Consider the following 26,204-nt stretch of genomic DNA (forward strand, 5'->3'; position numbering starts at 1 on the left):
GATTTCCATCGATGCGTTGAATGAAGCCGAACAATTCTGCTATCGTCCGCGCAACCGTAACAAGCACCGATCACTGCGATAACAGGAATGCTTGCACCACTGAAGACAAGGCTGCGAAGCGGCGTGAACGTGATGCTGAACGCAAACGTTTGAAGCGAGCAGCCGATTCCGAACTTCGTAAACGTGATACCGAACGCGAACGGCTGAAGCGAGCAGCCGATGCTGAACTTCGTCAACGTGAAGCCGCTGCCGTACGCGAGAAGCGAGCGGCCGAGCGGCCGCCAGCGCCAACGCCGACGCCGACGCTAGTGCGTCGCATCTCCACAGGGTTCCCCTCGCGGGAAGGTGGGCTAATTTTTCTTTGTGCTTTGAGCATGTTCACGCATGCGCCCTTCCTGTATATCTTTTGATATGTGTAGTAAAAATTTCAGTTGATGTCTAGCGCTAGTCCTGTGTGGTCTCTACTTTTGTCCCGTCTTTACTGCACTATGTAACCATGTTTCACAGATATTGGAAATCGTCCAATCACACCGCAAGACGAGTACGCGTCACTGAAATTAGTTGTTAAGGCCGGCGGAAATGTCGCTTAGTATTTTTTTCTTTTTTTAGTCTTAAACAGTGTTTTACCGACCGGATAAACGAGTAAAAGTGTGTTTATTTGAAACAGTCTCTGCAACACAAAGAACAGAAGTTTGACAAATCCACTTCCGTGTCTATTTAAGGCATGTGAGGCTACAGAAACACCCGTGAAGAAATTTTCCCGTACCGTTCACAAAAAATACAGTCCTGCCAATACCATATTTTATCTTTTATCCAGAAACAAGGCGTCTGCATCGGGTCGTGTATTGCACCAGTTTTAAGTAATTTGTTTTTAGCAAAGTGTGACAGGAGCATTGAGACGCATATTGACACGGCTAAGATAGCAAAGATATTTAGATATGTTGATGATTACATGGTTGTTACTAGGTCGGTGAAGCCAGAAGAAGTAAACCTTTGAGTCGAGACGGTTAAGAATTCGGACGGCTTGAAATTCACTCATGAATTTCCAAATGATGGGTCCTTGCAGTTTCGATGTGTGTTTTAATTTCAGTGGAACACACGTGTGTTGGGCGTATAGGCCGCGGTCAAAAAAGGCAATTTTGGATTATCGTTCAGCGCATTCGAAGATAGGGAAAAGGGGTATTGGCGTTAGCTGTCTTCGTGGTGCCCTCGAGAAGTCTTGTCAGCACCAAGCCGCCGATAGTGTCCAGCACCAAGTTGCACGTTTGAAAGGTGCCGGCTTCCCTCGGGAAGTAATAGCATCAGTGGTTGAAAGCCTTTTGCGTGACGTCAGGTCAGGGGCACGACGTCAAGGGCGAGATGAACCTCGCAAAGAAAGGAGGACTGTGGTTGTCCCCTTCGTGCACAATTTCTCCCACCGCCTCAAAAAGGTGGCGGGGAAATGTGGTGCCGACGTTGTGTTCTCCGCCCCAGAAAAAAAAAAAAGCTGTGGGGAGCGCAGAGCAGTGATTTCGCCATAACGGGCTGTAGCGCCGTTCTCCGCTCACTGTTACCACCAAATGCAATTCCAATTTCCCGCCTTTGCAGTGCTCGCGCGCCTCCTGCCTGAAACTGCGCCAGCCTGAGTTCTGTTCTCTTTGTGCTTTTCTCCCTGCACGTGCCGGCGTTGCACTGCCACATCTTGCGTTTAGTAAACATCCCCCTCGCGAGGGGCACGATCAAATGCAGAGCATTTCCGGGGGCGCACGACGTTAAGTAGTTTGCGTTACGTTAATGTTGTTGCACTTGTGGCAACTGCTGACGAGAGGGCGCTCGTCAGCAGTAATTTGAATGAGTCAACGATATAAGGCGCGTTAGTAGCGTCCCATTCTGTGTCGGCTTTGTGGCGCAGTGGGTAAAGCACCATGTACATTGCGTTCCGCCCGCAGGGTCGAGGGATCGAAACCGGGCGCCGGATAGTATTTTTTTTTTTTTAGTAGGGAGGGGTGCGGTGCGGACTACAGACGTCAACGCGGGTGACATCGTGAGTTACTGAAATGCTCTGCATTTAAAACTAGCACGAATGTGCTCTGCTATGAACGGCGAGAAAACGGGCAGCCGCTGTGCTAAGAGGCATGCCACGCAGTGTGTTGGCTGCAAACAAGGCGTTGTATACGAAGTGCCTCATACTTGTGGAAAATGCTATATTGGGCAGACTGGAAGGTGCATTAATGACAGGCTCAGGGAGCCCCGTACAGCTGTTCAAGCGCTCGCGGCGGGGGGGCCATCTCGCTGACCATTGCCGCCGCTGCCGGTGCGTTCAACACTGTGTTCCACTTTACGAGAAGACGATAATATTGCGCTGTTTTAAGGACCAAGCCCGCCGTAAATTGTTTGAAGCGTGGCGCATCATGAAAGCCGGTGAAACGTGTGTAAGCACGACATCTATTAGTTTGTCAAAAAAAGAAATAGATTATCTGGATGCTAACTTGCCACGTGCGTAACAAAATGCACCACTTGACCTTGTCATTTTTTTTTGTGCTTTGAGCATGTTCACGCATGCGCCCTTCCTGTATATCTTTTGATGTGTGTAGTAAAAATTTCGCTAGTCCTGTGTGGTCTCTACTTTTGTCCCGTCTTTACCGCGCTACGTAACCATGTTTCACAGTTCGAACCAACTAGCCCACATTTACGCGTGTCCAAGATCTGCATTCAAACTAGTTTTGGTTTCAGTTCCGTGCAACAACAGGCTTGGCATACGACGTAGTCATTGGTTGGGCATTCTCAATATCATAGGAATCGGCATACCGCGCTTCTGCCATGTTGTCGGCTGTAGACTGGGCCGGATAAGCCTGCCAGCACGGCTTAGAATCGTAACGGTCATTAGTTGAGGTGTACGCAGTGGCCGAATGCCCTCAGCGTCATCGGAGACGCTCAAATGCGAGGCGCTTTGGCCCCACCTTCGGCGCTTTAATGGCTCGTCCCTGTATCGTAAGAGGCGTGTTCGCACCATGCCGGCAGTCGGCTGATTCGGCACTGTGCCCGCAAGCTGTCGGTCTTCGTTTCAACGTGAACTCGCCAGCGTGCAGGGCCAGTCTGCAGGCAGTCTGCCAACTCACTCGTGGAACAATGAACGTTGCAGGGTAAAATGGTGAATACGCTATAGACATTACCTAAATAAAAAAAATTGACTGCAGCGATTCTCCCTGGCCTGGAGCCGTATACAGCCATGTTCGTCAAGAGTCATGGCTCCCTAACACAGGAATCTCCGCGCCACAAGCAAAAATAAACAGAAAAGAAAGCAAAAACACCCAACCAAATTAATATATTTGGACTCCCACTTCATAGATGCCATTTTTTTCTTTTCGGAGAATCAGTTAAATAAAGCAAAGCATGCATCATTTTCCGAAGGCGCCTGCCTCATTCATTGCAACACATACCAATGAAAACAAGCAGGTGCAAAACGGCCGCATCTTCTCGCCTTTCTTTTTTATTGACCTCTCATGTAGCTAAATTGTCCACAACGCGGCGCACATTCTTATGAAGGAGCCCTGTCCGGCTGCCAATGCAATAAGAACATACGCCATCAAATGGCGCAACCCCCGGGGTGCTCTGAAGCTTGTATGTCCTTGAATGAAACATACGCGGTGTTCCCCACAGTGCACCAATTTTCGCAGAAGTCCATTCTTCCACCCGTCAGATCGGAGAAATTGAGCTGGATTAAGAGAAATACTCAAGTAAGTACTGGAATATTTTTCCTCAGTGACTCATTTGCAAGCTTCCCGCTAAGAAATGGAAAAAAAATGACACCACTTTCCCGCGAGGCAACCCTGAGTTGATGCGAAGCATCTCGGAGGTTGCAAAACGTTCACGAGATTGGGTATCCAAATAACGGAAAATGACGGAACTCCGGACTGCGCAGCGTGACTCAACCGAAGCAGCAACTGAGAGAGCGGCGCGTGGACCGGTTTTATTATATAGAGCAGATGGAGTGGAGAGGAGGAGATGAAAAAGGAGACGCGCATGCGCGCTTATCGCGCAGCTGCGGTGATGAGTAGCGCGCGCGCTATCGCACAGCTGGCGTGGAGAGGGGGAGAGGAGGAGAAGCGCGTGAGCTATCGCACAGCTGGTGGGGAGAGGTGCGGACGGACGACGGACGACGGATGGACGACGGACGACGGACGACAGAGCCGAGAGCAAGCGATGCTTTGCATCTATAAGCCGTTTATAACTTAGAGGTAATCACGGTATAAGGTTGTCACTCCTGCGCACGCCAGATTCGATATTCCTTCTCGTTCGGTTCGCGGCACTGCGCATTATAGCAGTGGCGAAAAGTATCCTTCCAGAACAATGCTTAAATCACTGCTCATTCGTGTTTTACCTTGGGGCAAGCAGATACTTACAAGCCAAAACTGCCCTTTAAATCGTAGTTATTAGGTTATTAAACAATGTTCTCCACAGCTATCATCTTCTAGCCTACACCCTTACATGATAATTTTTCGTGCATATCACCGCTTCTTAGAGGCCACCTTCCCGGAAGAAGCAAAATAAAAATGTTTGGTTTTCTTCCTCCGCAAGTCTCAACTCGGACGTGAAATAAGCGTCGCGTGACACTGGTCGTAATGATCTGTCTTAGTCGTGCTCAGAGCAGATTATTCACTCAGATAGAAAAAAAGGAATCCACGCCACTTATACACGCCGCCGCCGGAGTTCCCAAAGGCTGCGTGCATGTAGATCAATTTGAGCAATACCCAGCTCAAATGCTTGATGCGAATAGCACAAGAGTACTATAGGGGATCTAATAAGTACTTATCAATTGATAAGAACCTTCGTAAAATTTGCTATTTTTTTCCGTGCCAGCGCAAAAGCTGATAATTAATTTGCGTATGCCGAAGTGTGGGTATAATTTTCCCTTTTGCTAACATTGCAAAAAGCGCGTAGTTATGGAGGAGTAGCGTTCCTGAGTAGGAAAAAAACAAGTTCGTAAACACGGACTGGAAGGCTCAACGAGCTACACGTGGGCACGCATTGAATTCAAGCTGTGGGAAAGCGTTTCTGACGCAGACGTGGGTGGAATTTATTGAAATTACGATCAATTTATCATTTACGCCATGACGGACCACCCCTGAAGTCTATAGAAGGTCCCGCGTAACTCTCAGCTGCCGTGGAAGGCACTGGGCTATACTGAGTGAGCATGATGTCACGGGTGCAGTTTCCGTCCGAGGCGGCTGTTTTTCTGACGCGGGCGACAGATGAAAACAGCCTGTCGTCCAAGATTTCGCCGCCAGTAAAATATCCTCCAGGGGTCTAAACCAGTGATCCCTCCAAGGCGCTCTCCGCAGCCCATGTATGACTTCGGTATTGTTTGAAATACAAAATAAAAACATGCACAACTAAAATTACCTGCAAGCAAAACAAAAAACGCAACTTCTAATGCTCACGCAAACACACGTAAAGATACCAAAATTGATTATATGATTGCGTACTTATCGTGCTTGTTTAATGCCTGGAGCCGTCGATCGTTACGAACGTAGTGGTAGATAAAATTCGTAAGTGGGAAATTAGAGGGGGAAGATGGATGTGTCTTGGTGCCCTTCACACAGCGGAAGCATGAAGACACTGCTTCAACCTTATATCAGCACTTTTAAAGACCAGCTGGGCTGTGATGCGGGAGCAACGCATCACAGCGCACTTGAGTCTTTAAAACGACACTGCTTCTCTTGTTCTTGGCGGGAATTAGGAAGGGGGGGGGGGGGGGGCGGAGGACACATATTCACACACACAGAAGCTAGACCACAATCATACGCACTTCACATTCTGTACGACATGTTATACAAAATAAAAGTCCTTGTTTTCAAAAAAATTAAGTCGAATAGCTTAGGTAAAAATAGTCTAAAGCAACGTAGAAAGCCGGGCTAGTTGTCAAAAGTAGTCATAAATCGTCACCTCCAGCTAAAGTTTCCCCAGCATGCGAAACTTGGTGCGCATCATTGCTGTTCCCAAGAGATCTTAAATTCTTCTTAGAATTAAATTATGATACGCTTACGCTAAAGAAATTTTTTTATTTAGCTAAAGCTTCCGGGTAATACAAGCATACGAAGTGAACTCACTAACGTTGTGTACTGCACCGGTCATCCCGGCATCAAAATTTATAGGAGAAACAAAAGAATTCGCTCATTTTACGTTTCATGGTTGGTCAATTCATTACAGCGGTACACTTACTTTAAAGCACGCTGCAGCCTGTTTCCTAAAGGGGAATACAGTTTTATGGTTGTATAAGTACCACAAAATACCTACACGACAGCGCAAATAATTTCAGTCGTTTTTAACAAGAAACCTTTTTTTTCTTTTCGATTTCTGCACAAACATTGCAACGTTATCCAGTTGGCCGTTTATGGCAGTTACAAAGTTTTACGTAAGAAAACAGTGCCAGTTCGCTTTTTTTTTTTCGCGGTCATTTGAAATTTTAAATTCATTTTATATCTTTTTTTTTTTGCTTTCTTCACAAAGTTCGGAACCAAATGCTGTTAACTTGCCGACAAACTTGCATACAATTATGCAAACCTTCACTCTGTAAGTGGTTGTCATCCTTTTTCTCCTAGCTCTGAGACGCCCCTTTTGTCTACACTTTTTTTTTCATCCCTCGGGGGATCGCTGCCAAGAACACGACTGCACAGCGCGCAACGTGCTTACCGGCGTCCCAACGAGCCAGCCACGAGGTTCCCACGAACAGTGCCGATCCACGCACGTCCGCCGCAACCGAAGCTGCCGCCGTCGAGTGCCGGTCCGGTCGAACCTGCAAGCGCGAGTGACAGCGAAGAGCCCTCTCCAAGGGGGAGGCGCCGATTTTGTGTATAGGCGTCAACGTAGGAGGGCGCCACGCTATCCGGAGCCGCCGGTGCGCGTCGGCCGCTACGCGCCTGCAAAGAGCGCGATGCCAGAGCCGCCTATTCAGCTATAGAGATATAAAAAGGTCGTGAGCTTCCGTCGTGTTCCAAGTCATCGCCGAACGCGGCGTACTCGCGTGCGTCTGGTCTCCAGCAGCGACGGTCTCGTCAGAAGATCCCTCACGTCTCCAATCGCGCTGTACTCAACATCGTTTCTCTGTACGCATGCAGTTACTATCTCTGGAAAGAGAAAGAAGTGCTCGGCGATTTTTAGGCTAGACTTCTTTCATCGCCAAGTTATTGGCAAGATATTCTAGCGTCATTTACGTATGTTTCAATCGCCGTACACTGAGGGGAACACGACTGTCAGTGCCAGCCCGGCATTCCATCAAGAAAACAAGAAGACCTCCCCCCACCTTGATGGTTTTTCACACATCGCTGCTGCAATAGCCTTTTTCAAATGCTTTTGACCTGAGGTAGGGTACCTTGTGTAGTTGTTAAGATCAAACTAACAATTTAGGGTTTTATGCGGCAAGGTTAGAACTGGGCTACGAGTGAATTTAAACCACCCAAGTACTTTAACGGCGTGCACACAAAGAAACTTCACGACTAAGACCGCGAAAAATCACACTCAGACCAAGTTCATCCGACCTTCAGTGATAGCTGTTGGCATCAGGTATGCGATTACAATGATTCTCCGTGGACAGTACTTCCGGAGGTACATCCTAAAGTATTCGCTTTAAAACAATAAGAAATAAAGCCGACCGTGGGCATGTGTGGGTTTTGGACAGGTGAAAACAACTCCGGGAGACATTCTGTTTGGAACTAGGCACTTGGAGATGATGATGGTGTTGATAATTTGTTGCTGGTCTTCTTGTTCCGGGCGTAACATGGCACAATGTGTGCTAGCCAGAAATGAACACCCCAGAAAAATAAGCACAGGTCTTCGCTGCAGCAGACGGAGCTAACAACTTCTGGGGCATTCCGCCACTTGAACTGGAACCTGGTGACGCTTAACACGCGTCGAGCGAGGGTAGCTTAGCTGTGCTACCATAGAGGGGCTTCACGGGGCTAAAAGGGGCTTCACGGGGCTAAACGAAGTTACAATGCTTTAAAGGTGTTGACTAGCGAGCATATTATGTACTATCGAGGGCATGGAGAAAAGAAAGCGCGGGAAGGTTTCCTGATCTACAAAGAGATGGGAGGGACTGTGGAATCCAACACAGAGCCGTCGTCGTTGCGACCAAGCTGAATGTTGTGCAAGGCTACGCACCAACGTGTAGCTGCAGAGATGATGCTGTTGTCAGTTTCTACGAGCATGTCGAATCGGCAATGAATAAGGTGAACACTCCGTAAACTATTGTAATGGGAGACTTTAACGCAAAGGTTGCAAAGAAGCAGGTGCACCGGCTTCTTTAGGCGATCGGGTCAGCCGCGGGGGTGTGCTCCTTGGATTTGCGAACAGTAATAATATGAAGGTAATGAATATACGTTCTTCGGCAAAGGAATGACTAGGGAATTGACAAGGAAATCCTAAACGCTGCAGCTAAAATGACGTCGACTTGATTCTAGGCTCCAATAGAAATATCATGGAGGATATAGAAGTAGACATGTCAAGAACAGTGACCACAGTCTGGTGAGATGCAGAATATGGCCACATCTAAAAAGGGAAAAAATAAAACCGGTGAAATGAAGTAAAACCACATCTTAGACCAGTAAGAAACAGGGCGCAGGTGTTTAAGTAACACGTCAGAACAAATTCGCGCATCTAACATACCGAATGACATACTGAATGACAAGCTGACAAAGGTATTCGTCGATTAAGTTAAGCAGGAGCCGGAAGAGGGAGACAACCTGGACAGCAAGCTGGTAAACTATCTCACAAAACAACGTAGCAGCTGGGTGAAAAACAGAGCAAAATGAAGGAGTTACGAATGGCGGCGCAATCCATATTGGCGGAGTTGTCGGCAGAAGAAAGAACGACATTCTTGCGTATACAAACGTGGAAAGTGTTGAACAAGCATTGACCAAAAGTGGGAGCTTACGGGAATCAAAAGGGAAGCTGGCTACTGGCAAGGACAGAACGAGTGCACTCAGAGACGAAAGAGGGAAACGTAGTGAACAAGCATTGGCTAATGAAAGTAGCAGAAAGGGTCTACGCCGATTTATACTCTAGCAACGTTCTAAAGGAAACAGTACTGAACAAATAATTTGGCTAGCGAGGTTGCAGCGGAACAAAAGAGGAAGGGGAAAAGGCGCTGAAGAAAATGAAGAGAAGCAAATCTGCAGGGGATGTCGGAATAGCCGCGGATCTACTGAATGGTGGTGGTGATGTTTTACTTGGAAAGCTAGCAAAATTATTCTCTGCATGCCTCTCGACATTAAACTCTGGACTAACTTGAATAACTGGCAACATAATTCGGATTTTTACAACAAGGGCATAATCTGCATAAATCAGCATAATCTCTGGTGTATCCAATATACATAGTGATCGAAGTTTAAATGGACAGGTTTTTTTTTTTAATTGGGTACTTAGGTTTACGTGAAGACCACCTCTGCATTTATGTTATGCGCCCAGGGGGACACAGATAATGAGGTGATAATTATGTATCTCGCTGGCTTGATTAATTAAAATTTAATAATTGACTTTTTAGTGGCTGCAGTAAGCAGGCATGTTTCTATTGAAAAGTTGGAAGCAATCATATTTAGACGCAGGTTCATTTGGCAAAATTCTTCTAGCTCATCCGTACTCAGAGATATCTGACTGCGAAGTTTAATTGCCGTTCGCATGATTACGCATGCTAGACAGTGAAGACCGGCGCAAAGCTCCTCCCTCTTGTGACGTGCCTTCTGTGTACGGTGTTTAGTTTGACAACGGGGTGGAGGCATAGGCCACAGTGATAACTGGCACCCTTTCAGTCTTGGCTGGCGTTATCGAAGTCTGCAGTACTCCGAACCGCTATCGAAACACAGAACAAAAGGGAGGAGCTTCGCACCGGTCTTCACTGTCTATGCGTAATCATGCGAACGACAATGAAACTTCGCAGTTAGATATCTCCGAGTACGGATGCGCAAGAAGCATTCTACCAAATGAAACTGCATCGAAATACGATTGCCTCCAACTTTTCAATACAAACATGCCTGCTTACTGCAGCCACTAAAAAGTTATTTATTAAATTCTAATGAATTAAGCCACCGACATGAATAATTACCACCTCATTCTGCGTCCCCCTGGGCGCACAATATCAATGCAGAGGTGGTCTTCACGCAAACCTAAGAACCCAATTTAAAAAAAAACCTGTCAACTTAACTTTCATCACCCTGTATTTACCGAATTTTTTGTTTAATCGTGTAAGTGACCCCTCTATTTTGCGCAACGCAGGGAACAGGCTGGATTCAGTAAAAGCTCCTATCAATGGATCCAATTCACGCCATTAACCTGGAAATGGAGAAATACACGCAGAATAATAAACGTCTTTACGTGGCAGTTACAGCTTACGAAATAAGCCTCTGATTCAGTAGAAACTCCTGCAATTGTCGAAACAGGCAGATAATAGACGAGACGTGCATCGGCCTCCTGCAGGACATATACAAAGAATAAACGGGCACGGTAACGCTTCCTATACGAAGAGTAGGAATTTCCCTATTAGGAAGGGCGTCTTACACAAGGAGACTATCTCACTGCAATAATTTAGAACATGCGCACAAGAGGAACTTAGGAAGCTCCATTGGAAGTCGGGGTACGAGTAAATAGACTAAAGCGCTAAGTTGGGCCAGTTGATTACTGACTAAGAAATTAATCGTACTAGCGAACTAGCGATACTGTTTTGTTTCTTTTCCCTGTGTTTTTATGATAACCCCTTAAATATCATGTACATCTTGGTGTTTCCCTGTTTCTGTAGCATAAACTGAGTGAGTTGAAGTTTTAGCGTGTGTTTCGTCTCCTCTTTAGCTTTTTCCCTATCTTAATGTTTGCTATAGTACGATGAATTTCTTAGTGAGTAAATAGAGAATTTTTTAGTCACTTGACATTTTCAGATGACATCATCTTGTTCAGTCATTCGGGAGAAAACCTGGGAAGAATGCTTTAGGAACTGTAATCCGAAAGCCTTGTCAGTGCTGCGCTGAAACCACTGTGACCAGTTATGTACGACCAACATGGCATAAATGAACTGCTGAAATTTTGAGAATTGTATATTAATGCGTAAAAATACTATTCGGTTTTTCCTTTTCATTAACCTTGCGTTTTCCCGCAGGCGTTAAAGTGACACTGAAGTGAATTTGCCAATCTTCTGTTTTTGGTTGCATTGCGTACTGGTTCAAATAAACACACTTTTTCCCGTTTTTCCGGTCGATAAGGCGATGTTCATTTTATAACGCCTGGAAGAAGAAAAACTAGCATGTACGGTCTGCGGCGACCGCATCAACTAAAGCAGTTACGTCCACACGAGGTGCTACACGGTGCTACGAGGTGCCACAAGTTGGAGTTTGATTCCAGGCCGCGGCGGCCGCTTTACTGATGGACGCAAAAAGCAAAAACGCCCGTATTTCGGGCGTTTCGAGATTTGAAATTCGAGATTTCGGCGCACGTTAATGTTGCCCACGTGGTCAAAATTAATCCGGAGCCCTCAACTATACGACGCGCCTCATTGCCTGCGTTGTGTCGGCGCGCTAAACCCTACAATCAATCAATCAATCAATCAGTCAATCAATACTGTGATTGGACGATGACCGAGACTCGGACCTACGTTAAACTTGGACCTACGAAAAGCAAAGATAAGTTACTACAAGTTAAAATTTGCTTCCATATCTAATGATCCTCAGAAAATCTGGAACTTGGCAAAGAACATCATAGGTGTTCCCAACACCTCTCATCCAAGTACACTCACGATTGACGGTGTAAAATATAGTGATCGGGCATTAGCTGAAAAATTCAACCAACATTTCCTTACTTCTTGTGCGCCATTACAGACACATTCTTCGTGTGTAGGATTAGACGAGAGTACTTTTCTTTGAACTGCAAACACAATTTTCCTCACCCCAATTACAGAGGTCGAAATAACTTCTTTTCTGAAGTCTCTAGCTAAAAGCACCGCACCAGGTTATGACGATATAAAAGCTGAGCCCATCAAAACTGCAGCGGATATTTTGAGTTCCCCCTTATTGCATATTTGCAACAGCGCATTCGTCACTGGTATTTTTCCAAAAGGAATGAAAATTGCACGTGTGGCTATACTGCATAAAAGTGGCCCATTTGACAATATTAATAATTATCGTCCAATATCCGTCCTGCCGCTTTTTTTAAAAAGTTCTAGAACATTTAATAAAAACGAGGCTAACTAAGTTTCTTGATTCCACTCATGCTATTCTAGACGAGCAGTATGTGGCTTTCGGGAAAAAAGATCAGCTGAAATGGCGCTCCTAAATATAAAAGAGAAAATCGCAAACAATTTCGAGCAAAATTCATTCACCGTTGGGTTGTTCCTCTATTTTAGGAAAGCCTCTGACTCAATTCGACACGGTGTATTGTATCATAAACTTCCCTTATATGGAATCCGTGGTGTTCCATTAAATTAGATCACCAGCCACTTGTCTGATCGCTTACAATTTACTTGCCTTAATGGGTTTTGATCGTCGATGAGACCAATTTTATACGGGGTCCCGCAAGGCTCTATTTTCGGCCCATTGTTTTTTCTGCTTTACATAAATGACATTGTGCATATACCTCTGACTCCAAACATTGCGTTGTATGCCGGCGATACGAGTACTTTTTTCTCCGGAAGATGTTTGCGTGAGATTGGGTCGCCAGTCAATACTTGGCTCCGCGAATTGTCAAGTTGGCTAATTTGCAATCATCTTCAATTGAACGTTAATAAGACCAAATTTGTTGTTTTTAAGCCCAAGAATAAACCTGACAATTGCAGTATATCCTCAGAATTTCGTAACTCCGTAATCGAACGTGTGTCGACATACAAATTTTTAGGTGTTCTGTTCAAGGAAAATTTCAATTGGACATATCATGTAAATAAAGTTCACGCAAGTATGTCCCGGTCTATAGGAATGTTATTCAAAATCAAGCGTCTGATTCCAACGTGGTTGATGCGACAGTTATACCATGCTCTTGTGCAGTCACACCTTCATTATTGCCTTTTAGTTTGGGGTACCACAACCGTAACAAATTTAGACAGGCTGTTATTTTTACAAGAAAAAGCAGTTCGATGCATAGAGAATGTGCCGAGCTCACACCACTCGAAGCCGTTGTTTTTAAAACACAACTTGCTTAAAGTAGCTCAATTGTTCGACCTTAAGCTTGCTGTTCATATTCGCAGTGAAATGAATAGAGACGCACTGTTTCTTGATCCATACACTCCGGTTAACCCGCGTTACAATCTTCGACCAGGGGCTCTTAAGACCCCATTTATTCGAACTAACTATGGTGCACAAAAACTAGATTATATAATACCCCATTTTCTTAATACAAACCCGGTAATATTCGACATAATTCTTCAATATACCTCGCTGCTCAGACTTAAACGAAATATAAAACAAAATTTTTGTACTTAAATTGTCTAGAAGTCTGCACTGGTTTCTTTTTTTTTAAATGAGGTCAATTTATGTGCTATGTGTTCAGTTTTCTGCTTCTGTATTACCCTTGATCTTCTCTATGTCGGTTTTCTTGTAGACATTGTATAACGTTGCTTTTGCTGGCATCTATCGTTCTTTCTTCTTCTTCTTTTTTTCATTTTTTCTTCTTTTTTTTCCCATCACCATTGCTGATGATCGCTTTTTGTAGTCATTGTATAACGCTGTTCTTTTTTTGAAATCTTTTTCTCTCTCTCTCTCTCTCTCTTTCTCTTTTTTACTGCTCTCGTCAACACTGTGCAATGCCGACCGCAGGGGCAGTAGGCCGTTGTCAGGCTACTGCGCACTGCGCCTTCCGCACAAAGTGCCTCTACGCTGTCTGCAAGCGTTCAGCACATTCGACCACGTCCATAGCGAATGGAGACATATATAAGCAAGCGCTGTCAGGAATGGAAATATAAGTATATATTAAATAGCCTGTTTACATTTTTATTTTGTTTTATCATTCCACGCAGCTTGGATAACTATTGCTTGAATAACGCTCGTGCAGTACGCGTCCCCCAAATTCGGACAAATATCTCGTTTCTAGCGAATGCATTCCTTAGGCCGAAAAGCGATCGCAAATTTGTGGTCGGGTTTCAGACCGCTGTGCAAGTTTACCCAGCGCAAAAAGTGCTTCTCGCACCTTGGCTTTACGCAGTAAATAAAAGACTCGATTGATATTAATTCCTTGGTATTTATATTAACTTCGCTGACTCTTCTCCCGCCTTTAATTAGCCTTAGATTTTTCTACTAGAGTACCAGCCAGCGGAGCGTCGCATGTGTGCTTGTGGTGAGCTACTTGGACGTGGAGCCTGATACAGTCTACAAACTAACGAACTAGAGGCACTTCTTCAATGGACATTGAAAACTTCAAATCGCGCCAAAAACGGGGACAAACATGTCGTGGCTTTGTTTCAACTCAGCGAACGAATTGCGATGACGAGCCGGCGGCCGGCCGACTAAACGCTGGGCCGACTGATTCTGTCGGAGGGTCGGCGAGCCGTGCAGTAGCACAGTCAAGCCTAGTCATTTTTTCCTGACGTCACACGAAAACGCCACAGAAAATGGGCGTGGATGCAAAGAGGAGGACAGCATTTTCGAATTGATTTTTTTAGTGAATAAAGTCATGTAAAGGCAGCAAGAGAGGTGGAAACATGGCCTAGAGACTCCAGACTACAACCGCTAGTAATCCCGTTTGGGCTTACAAATCACTTCAGTGTCCCTTTAAATGCCTAACACAAAGAGTTAATCACGTGAGTACGCGGTATCCGAATGCAGGTTGATTTCATCAGTTTATTACAGTTCTATTTTTTATGCAGGAATAAAAGCGCACGATTTCGTAGAACTGTGATTTAATCATTCATTTTCGATATATTGATATTTTTGTCTGTTTCCTGCAACGGACGGGGGTTGCAGGATTCGGCTGTCATTATCCAAATTGGGTGGCTTGGGTTGCGTTTGTTTATCGTTTTTTTTTTTCTTTGAATGATCTACCTTTCGATAAGCAATTACACTGTTTGCATTGAGGTTCTCGGGAAAGAATGCTTACTCATTAAAAGCACAGGTTGACGTTAACAGCCTGCCACCTTTTTAACGCCCTGGCCGTCTATCACTGCCTGCCATTATTTCACGCAGGTGGTAAAATGAGGAGGGGAATGGGGGAGGGTTTGTAGCTTAGGCTGCTGGGTGGTTGAATTACTCTGACTCCCCATAAAATGACCCCCACAAACGCGGGCGGGAGTTCCGCTTCAGCTCTCAGGCTTCCATGCTGTCACTCATGGAAACAATAGGCACAACGCTTACGGTTGCAGAAAAAATTGTAAACTGCCGCGAAGTTTCCACGCCCACACGGTAATCAAGCTCGTACGTGAGTGCCTTCTATCCAGGTATCCGACCTTAACGTTAAGGTTGGTGTGGAAACCGTAGCGATTGAAATCAGTGGAAATAATTTACACTGGTACAAATTAATACTGATATTAATAATTTTATTCATACTTAAAACGGGCGGAGACAGGCGTACAGCGCCGCAAAAAGCGGAGGCCCATACCCAATCTAAAAAGCGTCCGACGAGTTTACGCAGCAGTTGATGCATATAGGAACCGAACACATCTGCCTAGACTGCGTTTCACAGCACATATCTGCCCACAACACCAACTACATATCAAAAGCACCGAAGCAAACACGGCGAACACATTGGAATGCCGCATTGTCCAATGCGCTGGCACATTGCAGTAACGAGCGGAGCGCCGAGTGGTTGCGCCACCGTCCAGCTGCCCGGTCGCTATAGCCACCGCGTCTGGCGCTGTCCGCCCTCCAGTAAGCCAAGAGCTGGTGGTAAGATGGTGGCACCTCTAGGTCTGGGAAGCAGATGTACACATGCACGCCAGCACCAAGTGTCCGACGTCTTCCTATTGTTCTCCGCTCACTATGCAGAGCGCGGCCTACACGTCTGACGTGTCGTCATACTATGTAGTTGCGGTACATCACAGTGTTCACGGTGCCGGCATGCGCCTGAAACAGCGTCGCACTGTTCCGGTCGTTTTCGTAGGGTGGCGCTTCTCGATGCTGTCGTTGTGGGCATGATGGAATTGCACCGCGGATTTTTCCCCATTGATGCATCCATAAAGTGAGTTCTGGTTCACGAGAACGCGTCCGCAACCTCTCGGAGTACGTCTGTTACTTGGTTTTTTTCCCCGGGGCACGCAAAGAAACCAAATCCCGGCAAACCCACCGTGCATCGTCCACGGGACGGACACGTCCCTCTTACGCGAACTTGCTTCGAGACTCACGTGTCTCGAAGGGACTCCAACCCCAGTCGCCCTGAATTACCTCAATCGAAGGGCCACGCCCCCAACCCCACTTTGAGCATGCTCCAGTCACACACGTGTAAAACGCGACAAGCTCATGGTCACTTTAGCAATGGGGAGGCATAGTGCATAGATTTCTACAGTTAGCGCACCATATGCATCCCCACAGGCTCCATCTCTGAATAATGCATCCAGATTATTGTAAGTGCCTCCTCATGTCGATTTCGTGCATCAAATTCGTGAGTATCGGTTTCGTGAGTCTGTTTTGCCTGCGCTTGGTTTGGTCATGGCACATATACGCCGAGGTGGCTCATTGGCTAAGGGCCCGTTTACACTTGCGAACTATGCGAGAAGAGCGATGCGATTTCAGTCGCTATGGTCACGCGGAGTCGCTCAAGTCGCTGCAGTCCTGACGACCAGAGGGATTGGTCTCAACCACGCCATCGCGGCCGTCTCTTAGCCGCGGAAGCAGGAAGAGATAAAAGTACCCGGATAGTGTGCTCCCGCGCACAGAGCGAACGCGTGCAAATCGACACCTGAAGCGACTACCACGGGTTTGAATAGTTGCTGAAAACGACTAAAATGTCGTTCTCCGTTGAAGTTATGGCCGACATGCTCAAAGAGTATTCCATTCTGCACGACGAGGGCCACATAAATTATGCAAGTACAAACTGCTAGGACCAGGTATTTGCCACGTGTTAGCATATTAGGAGCCAAAGATGCCATGGTGCACACCGCACTGGTCTGCCCCCAGTGACCGAAGGTTGACCGAACCTGTTCATGTGCGGCCAACCGCCAGTGCATCTTACTGAATTAGCCGCAATGCATGATGGACTGGTCTCAATACTACCTCTTGTCCAGGCAGGGCCGTACTACCGACTATCCTCCGGACTGATTCTACTCAAGCTGTTGACGACATTTGTCGCACATCGGTCGCACATGCCATCCACAACTTGGCAAGAAGCGCGATACTGCAGATACGCAACCGGGGGCGCCCCATTCTGCTTGACCCGGCAGACTTCGCCAGGCGGCCGCCTGCCGTCACGCCAGCATCGCCACCTTTCCCTGAACACGCTTGCGGGCACTCGGAACGATCAAAGGAAAATCGCCAACGCACCACACGAGCTTAACTCGCCGAGAAGAGGTTGCGCCGCTCGTTGGGATGGTCCTTACTCCGTCCATGCCTGCCATTAGCGCTGCCCATACGACTTCACCTGGCCATTCTGCGACTCCACCATACAGAATGTGAACGTGCAGCATCTGCTGTAGACCTGCATCAAATTCGCCTGCTGCACCCTCGTTCAACCGTCTCCATCTCTGGCCGCCCTCCTGACCTACAACGCTGGCTGCACGGGCCTGTTCACCGCGAACTTCGGGACTTCATACACGAAAATAACCCGCTCGTGTGTATGTAAACGCCTTCACATATATATACTGTGCCACAGGGCAAACTTTCGAATTAAAAAAATAAAAAGTGCTATGACAGCTATCCTGTGCTGCTTTTGGGGGAGCAGAGACGTAGTGTGTTCTGCGTACAGAGAAATTATATTGCAGACATCTCGCTTAGAAATGTTAGCTCTACATGAGCGACATCAAGCTTCTCAAACTGTGTACTAGCATATATGATCTCTTCATAAAAAGTTTTGTGCATGAGCTAATCTTGGCATCCGTACACGTATACCAATTGTACTGCTAAGATAGTTCCACTATGAACTGAAATTTTGGAATGCTAAGGAAAGAAACAACGCTTTTCTTTATACCACCTCATAGATTGTGAAGTCCTGATGGCTGTCTGCATGATTCTTCTTGAATGTCTGAACAGGTGAAGGACAGCATAGTCGTGGTTTTGGCGAGCTGGTACATGACTGCAAGGGTTTCAAAGCGCTGCAAAGACGAGAGACCGAAACACAAACAAGACACACACTGCGCTAACCTTTAACTTCAATATCACAAAACAGGAGCACATATTTATACCAGCACTTACCAAGCGAGGCACGTAATTCGAACTTACCAGGAAATACAGTCAAAACTCGTTACTACGAACCCCAAATTAACGAATTTCTGAAATTTACGAACTTTTTTTTAAGAATCCCCGCCAGGTTGCCTATATTTTCAATCTAAAAGTATTTTAGAACTACGAATTTCAATATGGCGCATATTTCAGAATAACGTACGTATAAGCTATTTTCGACATTATAATCGAGTATTACGAATTCGGCTAAAAGTAACTGTGCCGCAACTCTCGCGTGAAACAGAAATTTCCGTTTCTCTGTGTATTCCCCGAGTTCAGTAGCTATCGTCATCACCATGTCGAATGCCAACAGCCAGCGCCACCACAAAGCTGTGGTTTAATGTGCCGCAGACTAGCAGGCCTAGCCGCGTTTGACACTTTTCTCTCTCGTTGTGTTGGTTGGCGGTGGCCGGTCGGTGGCTCTTCACGCTAATCACGCGTGCGGGCAGGTATTTCTTTCTTGCGGGTGATTTTGTTGCGAAGTTTGTGCGAGATCTAAAGATGAATGCAGCTAGCGACAAAGCAAAGAATAAGTGAGAGCAGTCGTCGTCTTCAGTGACTATGATGACGCGAAGGAAGACGACTGTGGTAAACGGAACAGAGAAGATGAGATCGCGTCGAACAGTAATGTTTTAGTGCACGGGAACATTGTGCACTTCTTTGCTCGGTGCAGTGACGTACGATGAGGCATTGTGCAAGGTGGAATATGTAAAGAAATTTGTAATCGGTTGTGCTTGCTGCACCCGCCAAAAGAAAATAACTGGTTTCCTCAAATAAAGCAGCTTTGAAGTGAGCGCAACATTTTTTGTTTGAGAGTTTGCCCTTCTGCACACGCGTCTCCTGCTAGCGTACGTCATTTTCATTCCTACGTTTGATCATTGGCTTATAAGTGCCAGGTTTTTATTACAACGATATTTCAAAATTACAAACGATTTTCGGTGGTCCCGCGTGATTCGTTATATCAAGATTTGATTGTAGTCATCATATCGTAAGAAGACCGCATAAAAAACAAGACAGCAGTCAAGACTCGGTACAAGAATGAGTGTTTAAAAGCAACACAAAAAAAAATTGCCGCAGCTGGCACTAGTGGTGCAAGGCTAGAAAAACAGTAGAGAGGGCAGCCCCTCTCCTTTCGTCGGAGACCCGGCAGTTGCATGTGCACACACATGGATTTCCGAACTTGCCGCTGAAAGTTCTCCGTGACTGGTAGGTCCGGATCGTTTTGTCCGCAGCCTTTCACATCTCACTCGAAGTGGACCACGTTAGCACGCGCTAGAACCCGCAGCAACCAGCTTCGCGAACTGAGCGTCTGTAGAGCGAACTCGGCGTCTGTGCTCCTCACTTCAGGTGCGAACGCACTTGAACTGGCGAGTAGAAGAGCACGCGAGAGATAGAGTGTTCTCGAAGGTCGAGCTGGCCGACGCCGGGCGCTCCTCACGAGGCGCACGCTCACGTGCGCTCGGTATTTTTCTTGGTGTTTTTTTCTCGGTATCCTCACATGGCGCAAGTCCCCGCGCAAGCATGGCCGACGCCGGGCGCTCCTCACGAGGCACACGCTGATGTGCGCTCTGCCTTTTTTCTTGGTGTTTTTTGCGGGATCCTCACATGGCGCAAGTCCCCGCGCAAGCATGGCCGACGCCGGGCGCTCCTCACGAGGCACACGCTGATGTGCGCTCGGCCTTTTTTCTTGGTGTTTTTTGCGGGATCCTCACATGGCGCAAGTCCCCGCGCAAGCATGGCCGACGCCGGGCGCTCCTCACGAGGCACACGCTGATGTGCGCTCGGCCTTTTTTCTTGGTGTTTTTTGCGGGATCCTCACATGGCGCAAGTCCCCGCGCAAGCATGGCCGACGCCGGGCGCTCCTCACGAGGCACACGCTGATGTGCGCTCTGCCTTTTTTCTTGGTGTTTTTTGCGGGATCCTCACATGGCGCAAGTCCCCGCGCAAGCATGGCCGACGCCGGGCGCTCCTCACGAGGCACACGCTGATGTGCGCTCGGCCTTTTTTCTTGGTGTTTTTTGCGGGATCCTCACATGGCGCAAGTCCCCGCGCAAGCATGGCCGACGCCGGGCGCTCCTCACGAGGCACACGCTGATGTGCGCTCGGCCTTTTTTCTTGGTGTTTTTTGCGGGATCCTCACATGGCGCAAGTCCCCGCGCAAGCATGGCCGACGCCGGGCGCTCCTCACGAGGCACACGCTGATGTGCGCTCGGCCTTTTTTCTTGGTGTTTTTTTCTGATAAAGCTATACGGCGGAACTAAAAGCTGAAACAGCTTTGCTGGTAAAAACCCTCACAGACAGACAGAGGTTATCAAAGGCTGGGAAAGAAAAGCAGGTGTGCACGTGCTGTGGATGTCTGCACTTCCGCACTGAGTACTGACCCCAGGCTACTAGATAGAAGCCCCATCAAGGCACACGGCCTCGGGCGGCTGCTTAATTTTTGTTTGTCCAACACATACTTCACATTCAATGAGAGATTCTTCAAGCAAGTTCGTGGAGCGGCGATGGGTGCATCGATTTCCGTGACAGTCGCCAACCTGACGATGGAGGCACTCGAGGAGCGTGCCCTCGCCTCTTTTGCAACGCAACAGAGGACGTTCCTGCGCTACGTCGATGACTGCTTCCGTGTGCTACCAAAAGACGTTCTACAGTCTTTCACTGCTAACCTCAATGGAATGGAACCGGCCATCCAATTCACGACTGAAGAAGAGGCCGACGGGCGTCTGGCATTCCTAGACGTCCTGGTGAAGCGTGATGGTGTGGGGCTGTCCTTTACGGTGCTGAGAAAGAAGACTCGCATCGGCCGGTATTTACCCTTCAATTCGGTGCATGCGGCAGCACAAAAGCGGTCTGTGGTGGCCCCCCTTCTCCGCAGAGCTGGCAGGATCTGCAGCAAGCCAGAGGGCCGGGTGGGGGACAATGCGCGAGTTCGGTACGAGCTTTCATCGTGCGGTTGCCCTGGGGGCTTCATCAACTCTGTTCAGTGGCAGCGCCCTCTCATTGCGCATGCTGCCGACGTGGTACAGTGACTCTCTGCGGCGCCCAGCGAGTGACCCAAAATGGCGGTGACAGCCGCTACGTGTCTCCACCCATCGCCTCGTGTATTTTGCTCCACCCTTCTGGCGAACGAGCGTGAATTGAGGCACTTAGCAAAAAAAAGAGCGGAGTAACAACTCGACTTTATAAGACACTGATAAGCAGAGAGCAGAGATACAGGGAGAAAGAGCGTCGCGTACAGGGAGAGAGAGCGTCGTGAAAGGAAGAAACTTGGATCGAGCTGGCGGGGAAAGCGGCTGTTCGGTCATCGCCGTGGGGTTACGTCGTATGTGTTTTCGCGTTCATGGGCGGCTCAACGAGACCCTAAAATTCACAGTCCACCTGCCCACTGAACTTCGACTTCTCTTGGCGCGTTGTTGTACTGCTGAAGCGTGGAGCCGTCGAAGATTAACTCCCATTTACGAGAACCGGCCTACTTTATTGCGTCTGTTCCATAAGTGGTCGGGCCCGCTTGCGGAACTGTGCACATTAAGCAGCGTCTAATGGGGGTTAAGCATAGATAAGGTCAGGAAAGCATAGATAAGGTCAGGACGAGGCGGCGAAGCGGTTTCAATTATGGGAAAAGCACCGGTTTATCCACGCCAGGGTCTGTCGTATGAAGCGGACCCCGTGCGCCCGAGCGTCATATCATCGGGGTTTTTAATGCACTGTTTCTATGGAAGTTTGCCGGGACCACAGTGATCCGTCGTAAGTCCGGGGGACGTATCATCGGGGTTCAACTGTAATTGTTTTAATGCGTAGCATTCTTTGCGGAGTACCCCAACAGCCAAGACACCTTGCTTCTGCGCCGACTTGTAGAAATTCCCTTCACGATCCCCTTCCGCCTCACGCTTACAACTGCATTCGATTAGTCTCTTACGCGTTACACCGCTGTTTGTTTCTTTAGCCTACTACTGGGTTAAAGCGCGTGTTTTGGAATGCTTCGCGCTTCAAACGCATTTTGAACCTTTTGAGCCGCTATGAGCGAGCACGCAGAAAAAAATTGATCGCCATCCCCACCGCGAAAGTGGGGGTCCACAAAGCGGTTGTAAACCCCTTCAAATGGTGATGGAGGAGGGTATCAAATGTTTCTCTTCGTCTCGGCGGGATTGTCGCTTGCGTTCGGCTAGTGTCACTAGACAAGGGCACAGAGTATCTACACTTTTTTCTCCTATTGTTCCGCGCCGCCGCAGTGATGGTCAGTTCGCATTACGTAACATTTATTCACACTGCGACGGTTTATGGGCGCCGCCATTTTGTTGTTTGTGAGTTTCAGTCGGTGAACTCTGGTAGGCTTAGCTTGTACTCCCTGGTCTGCGGCTGCGCGTGACTGACGTACGGTTCCGAATGGGAATAAAAGATAACGCGTGTAACAGCATTTCAGAAGCAGAAGGTGTCCAAAGATGCCGTTTTTCTGCATCTTCAGTAGTGTTGTTAAACAAACACTGAAGTGAATTTATTAAGCTCTTTTTTTGCTTGCACCGGGTAGACTGGCTCACATAAACACACTTTTCAACGTTTAACCGGGCGATGAGGCGGTTTTTATTTAAAGCCTGAAAAAGAAAACCTACCATGCGCGGGTGGTGGCGGCCGCATCAACCAACAGCAGTGACGTCAGGTAAAGGTGCTACGTGATTGGAGAATGTCCAAGATTAACATTAAAATAAGTTTCGGTTTCGGTTCTGCGAAACAGCATGCTTGGAATGCGACGCTATCGTTGGATGGGTATTCTCGATATCTAAGTAGTCCGCATACCGAGCTTCTGCCATGTTGTCGGCTGTAAAATGCGTCAGATAAGCCTACCAGCACGGCTTGGAATCGTAGCAATCGCTAGCCGAGGCGGATGCAGGGAATGAACGCCCTCCGCGTCACCGGAAACGCTCAAACGCGATGCGCTTTTCCCCCATCTTTGGAGCTTGCCTGGCTCATGCCTATATCGTAAAAAGCGTGTTCGCACCATGCCAAGGGTCGGCTGATTCGGCACTGTGCCCACTGCCCGCAAGCAGAGTGAAGGAAGGAAGGAATAGTACAGGAAAGGCAGGGAGGTTAACCAGAATACTGTCCGGTTGGCTACCCTACTCGGGGGGGGAGGGGATACGGGAAATGAAAGGGAAAGAAAGGACAGCGGTACATATTAAAGGAGAAAATGAGAGAAAGAAAAGTAGAAAAAACACAAGGCGTGACCAGGCAACTATAAAGGCGGTACAAACAACGCACACAACCAGAAAATGCACAAAACTAATACGGTCCACTGATAACATGGGCGAACTAAGGGCACTGCACTATAGTAATGTCCCTACAATCGTTCAGACAGGCCCGTGTCCTTCAAAAAGAGCAGTAGGGCTTTTATAGCCTTTTCGGCCTGTGTCGGACAGCGCCTATGGCACAAAATTGTCTGCGCTGTAAAGGGGAGGTCGTCGAGTCGGCGAAGTGTGGTGGAGAGCTGTTGCCTCGGCGTTACGAAGCGGTCACAATGGCACAGAAGGTGTTCAATCGTCTCGTCGGTGGCGCACGCATCACAAGCAGGGCTGTTGGCCATTCCAATGGTGTAGGAGTAAGCACCGGTGAAGGCAACACCTAGCCACAGGCGACAAAGTAAGGTGACGTCCGAGCGTGGCACGTTATTAGGTAGGTGGCGCTGCAAATCTGGGTCGAGCGAGTAAAGACGAGCGTTAGAGAACTCGGGTGTATTCCACTTAGCGAGAGTGACTTCCCGGGCAATGGACCGCAGCGACCTTGCAGCATCAGTGCGTGATAGAGGGATGTGGGTCAATCTTGCACTTGTGTGGGCGCCATTCAGTATAGAAAACATCGGCCAAACACAAAGAAATCAACTTCAAAAAAAAGAAACAAAAGCATGCACTCTCGGAGATTCGAACTTGCGACTTGCAAAACAATATACCTGGCGCTACAGACCACTCAGCCCCCAGCCAGCGCTGCCAGTGCCGGAAATATAAAGTACATAATGCATGAACATTTCACATTTTTAAGTAGTTTTAGCATTTCAAGCAGCTTAGACAACTATTTCTGGTATAGCGCTCGTGCAGTAAGACGAGCGCTACACTAGCGCTCGTGCAGCGCTCGCCATCAGAACGAGGTACTATGTGCGCGTGTTTGGAGAGGAAGACACCGGCAAAAGCGTCAGTCCGGGATCCCTTCAAGGGGAGGCATCATTCGGAGTGCAGTCAGCGGGGAGCAAGCGGCACTTGGGGCCCAACGCTCCTCTCGGGGGAGGCCGGTAGAAGAGCGGTGAAGTTCTTCTGCCTTTGGGCCTCCTGCCAATGTTGCCACTGCCGCACCTTCGCTCCCGACAATTCCTTCTCTCCCTCCCCTCTCCTCTTCCCCCCACCCCTCCATAATTGAAACAATTTCGGGTTACTCAACCCAATGTCAGTCTCAGTCAGGGTCAGTGTCAGTCTGCACGCGTTCTGCGAACTTGCTCGTGGAACAGTGAACGTTACAGCACAAAAATGGTGAATTCAGTATAGAAAACATTGGCCAAAAACAAAGAAATCAACTTCAAAAAAAAGAAGAAAAAGCATGCACTCTCGGGGATTCGAACTTAGGACTTGCAAAACAACATACCTAGCGCTCTAGAACACTCACGAGCCAGCGCTGCCCGTGTCGGAAATATAAGGTTTGCAATATAGAGCAAATTTACATTTTAAATGCAGAGAATTTCAGTAACTCACGATGCCACCCGCGTTGACGTCCGTAGTCGTAGTCCGCAGCCCTCCCCCTACACTATATAAAAAAAATACTATCCGGCGCCTGGTTTCGATCCCTCGACCCTGCGGGCGGGACTGAATGAATGAATTTGGATTTTATTGGCGCAGCAGCCAAATTTGGCTATAATGCGCCAGACACAAGGTAAATATTTTGAACTCACTACGGTAAAAGGTTCATGTAAAAATCATATAAAGTGGTAAAATCAAAGTTTCTGTAAAAGCTTGAGTGCACTCAAAAATTTAAAAACCACTCAAGAAAAAATGATGTAACATGGTAATATCAAAGTTTGTCTAAAAGCTTCACGGCACTCAAAAATTTAAAAACCTTTTCCAAGGGAACCAGGGGTTCATCGCCAAGCAGTAAAGCAGGGTGCAATGGAATTTGAAATTTATAAAAGTGGGAAAAAAATTCCCGACGTTTGTTTTCGTAACTAGGACACTCGATAAGTCTGTGTATTACTGTAAGGCGCTTCCCACATTGCTCACATTCTGGAGGGTCTTCTCCCAGCAATAAGAAGTTGTGGGTCAAGCGCGTGTGCCCAATTCTTAGGCGACATAACACCACCTCTACAAATCTTTCTTTATGTCTGCAGCTCTGCCACTCTCTCAGGTGCGGCTTCACAAGGTGGAGCTTGTTTTCATTGAGTTCTGTCCATTCAGACTGCCACTTCTTCGCTATTGATAATTTTAGTCTCCGTCTGTAATCCTGGTAGGGTAAACGAGTTTCTGTCACCTCGAGCTCTTTTGTCTGGGCTGCGAGGGCATCTGCCTTTTCATTGCCGTCAATTCCTACATGACTCGGTACCCAACAGAAGCCCACGTCTAAGTGATTTTTGCTACAGTCCATCAGTTGGTTAAGCACTTGTTGGACCAGCGGATTTTTGGTTTTATTTCCTGAACACAGGGCTGCTAGTGCACTGAGAGAGTCAGAGAAGATGATTGACTGCGGTGTCCTTTCAGTGCATACTTTGTTTAAAACGAGCTGTATGACATGCAGTTCGGCAGTGAAGATACTAGCGTCAGGTCTGAGCCGCTGGCATTCCTCGTAATTAGGTCCAATTGCAGCTGCTCCCACATGCCTTTCTCCTTTAGAACCATCTGTGAAGTAAGTAGCACATCCGGCATACCTGAA

General features: G+C 47.5%; 1 protein-coding gene across 4 annotated transcripts in view; it reads right to left on the reverse strand.

Annotated features, from left to right (window-relative positions):
* The window catches only part of LOC144179212 (uncharacterized), a 313,597-nt gene extending 306,808 nt beyond the window's left edge, over nt 1–6,789 (reverse strand). For 3 of the 4 annotated variants that reach the window (XM_077707500.1, XM_077707507.1, XM_077707480.1), the window contains exon 1: nt 6,673–6,789. The gene's annotated coding sequence lies outside the window, so the exon portion shown is untranslated. The remainder of the gene's footprint in view (nt 1–6,672) is intronic. The other variant, XM_077707490.1, reaches the window with a different exon arrangement.
* Between the last annotated feature and the right edge of the window lie 19,415 nt (nt 6,790–26,204).

Source organism: Haemaphysalis longicornis, unplaced genomic scaffold, assembly GCF_048455015.1.
Source record: "Haemaphysalis longicornis isolate Haplotype H1 unplaced genomic scaffold, Haemaphysalis longicornis Haplotype H1 scaffold_1, whole genome shotgun sequence".
Taxonomy (NCBI): Eukaryota; Metazoa; Arthropoda; class Arachnida; order Ixodida; family Ixodidae; genus Haemaphysalis; species Haemaphysalis longicornis.